Below are 2,914 nucleotides of genomic sequence, written 5' to 3'. Positions count from 1 at the left end.
TTGGTCATAACTTTCCTTCCAAGGAGTAAGAGTCTTTTAATTTCATGGCTGCAGTCACCATCTGTAGTGATTTTGGAGCCCCCCAAAATAAAGTCTGACACAGTTTCCACTGTTTCCCCATCTATTGCTTTTGCCATTTGCATTCCTAAAATAAATAATCATAGGGTTTAAATAAAGTTACATTTATTAGATAAAATTACAAAGGAATTATATAGGAAGTATTTTATTTGGTTGTAAGAGAAGTAGATGACAATGGATCAGAGAATCACATAGGTTAAGAACAGACTATATTAAAATATCATGAAAGTGAAAATCACTCAGTCATGTCTGACTCTTTGTGACCACATGGACAGTCCATAGAATTCTCCAGGCCAGAATACTAGAGTGGGTAGCCTTTCCCTTCTCCAGGGGATCTTCCCATCCCAGGGATTGAACTCAGGTCTCCCGCCTTGCAGACAGATTCTTTACCAGCTGAGTCACAAGGGAAGCCCGAGAATACTGAAGTGGGTAGTCTGTCCCTTCTCCATTGGATCTTCCCTACCCAGGAATCAAACCAGGATCTCCTGCACTGCAAGTGGATTCTTTACCAACTGAGCTATCAGGGAACTCCAAATATCATGAAGTCATATGTATGGACTGAGTTAAAGGTTAATTGGTATTTGTAATGCAGCATACAGTGGGTATGAATAGCGAATGTTACTGGACCCCATGATGTAACATGCTTTTCATATGTAGCATAACTGATGGGTGAGGTACACAGACGAGAACAATATGATTACACGTATCTGTTCCCCCAGTAACAAGGACTGAGTTTAAGAAAGTCAGTTCTCATTGGAGTAGAAATGGGAGGGCTTAAAATGTTATGAATAAAAATTAGGCAAAAGTTTTAAGTGAAAAGCTTTGAGTTGAAAGGAAATGGAATAAGTCAATAGGTACAGAAAAAGAAATTGATGAACCCAAAGGAAAACAATAGTAAGGCTGTGTCATATATAATTTCACTCTTAAAAGGGGTGAAACAATTTAATACTATTGCTGCACAATAGCTCTAAATAAAAATGCATACATCATATTGTTTCTGGTATCATTACTGCTGCTGCTCAGTCATTTCCATCATGTCTGACTCCTTGTGATCCCATGGACCGTAGCCCACCAGGCTCCTTGCCCATGGAATTCTCTAGGCAAGAATACTGGAATGGGTTGCCATCCCCTCCTCCAGGGGATCTTCCTTGCCCATGGATCAAACCTACATCTCCTGTATCTCCTGCATTTCAAGCAAATTATTTTACTGCTGAGATACCAGGGAAGCCCTCTTGTATCAGTACATCCAAGTGTAAAAAATACGGATTTTATTTCTCTAATTGATTTTAACTGCACGTCAGTTCATTGCTAAGGTTTCAAATCTCATTTCTTAGAAACTGAGCAAGACAAAGGCAGCAGTACTTGCATAGATTATGTAAATAGATTCACGCATCTGATCCAGTTAACAGAAGGGAAACGTTGCTCAAAAGCATTAATGAATTAACCATCTTGGATTTGCCATATCTACAGATGGAGTACAAATTAAGAACAGAAAAATCAAATATCACTACAGTGATGGACTTTATCCTCTTGGGGGTTTCCGATATCTCTAATTTCTAACGGATTCTTTTGGGGATATTTTTAGTGCTCTATCTGATCATCCTGATGTGCAGTAGTGTCATTGTACTGATAACAAGAACTGACCCTACTCTCCAGAACCCCATGTACATTTTCCACAACCACTTTTCCATTTTAGAAATCTGTTATGTAACTGTCACTATCCCAAGAACGCTCATGGACCTTCTGAACCAGAAAGGGCACATTTCTTTCATTGCCTGTGCTACACAAATGTGTTTGGTCCTTCTTTTTGGAGGTTTAGAGTGTCTCCTGGCCGTGATGGCCTATGACCACTCCGTGGCCATTTGTAACCCTCTTCACTGTGGTCTGATCATGAGCCCCTAGTCTGTGTCCAGATGGTCACTGCCTCTTGGGTCAGTGGAGCTCCTGTTGTAATGGGACAAACATGGCAGGTTTCCTCTCTGCCCTTTTGTGGGTCTAGCACAATTAATCATTTTTTTCTGTGACCTCCCCCCAGTATTCAAGCTTGCTTGTGGGGACACATTTGTGAACAAGATAGCAGTCTATGCAGTTGCAGCGGTGTTCATCATGGTTCCATTTCTGTTGATTGGTGTCTCCCATGGCAAAATCATCTCCAACATTCTGAAACCGCGATCTGCCAGAGGGAGGGCTAAAGCCTTCTTCACTTGCTCGTCTCACCGCACAGTGGTGGTCTTATTCTACAGCACAGCCTCTACCACTTATTTACAGCCCAAACCAAATCAATCTGAAGAAACTGGGAAGTTGATCTCTCTTTTCTACACAGTTTGGATCCCAATGTTGAATCCCATTATATTTACTCTGAGGAACAAAGATATCACTGTAGCACTGAGAAAACTACTAAGTAAATTATCAACTTGACGCGAAGGCTTGAAATTACAGAAGCAATTTGTTTCTATGTTTCCCATGTAAATACATCAGAAAATATTAATCTAGTTTATTTCTATGTTCCTATAAACTGATAGTTAGTATCATCACTGCCATCTCACACTATGTGAAAGGACCTTAGTTTCAAAGAGTTAAGGGTTTCTGCGTTATCAAAACACAAATTATCTCCATGGCAATGATCTATTCTGAAGACCTGTCTTTCCTCTCACTGGGAAAGAGTGAGTTAAGAGATTTCCTGAGCAATAAAATGATAGTTAACTGCAATATAACCAATGATCATGGTCATGACTGTAAGAAATTTGCTTGAAACTTACAATTCCTTCAGGAATATTCACTGTCTTTTTCTGTACTTACGATTGGATTTAGACGATGAGAAAATAACAACCGCATC

At 39.8% G+C, this 2,914-nt stretch overlaps 1 pseudogene; it reads left to right on the top strand.

The window, feature by feature from the left end:
• Positions 1 to 1,593: 1,593 nt before the first annotated feature.
• Positions 1,594 to 2,496, top strand: LOC104998859 (annotated as a pseudogene).
• The last annotated feature ends 418 nt before the right edge of the window (positions 2,497 to 2,914 follow it).

The sequence above is a fragment of the Bison bison genome, unplaced genomic scaffold (assembly GCF_000754665.1).
Source record: "Bison bison bison isolate TAMUID 2011002044 unplaced genomic scaffold, Bison_UMD1.0 scf7180017864338, whole genome shotgun sequence".
Classification (NCBI taxonomy): domain Eukaryota; kingdom Metazoa; phylum Chordata; class Mammalia; order Artiodactyla; family Bovidae; genus Bison; species Bison bison.
The sequence above is the reverse complement of the archived record's forward strand: the minus strand, read 5'-3'. Positions and strand labels throughout refer to the sequence as shown.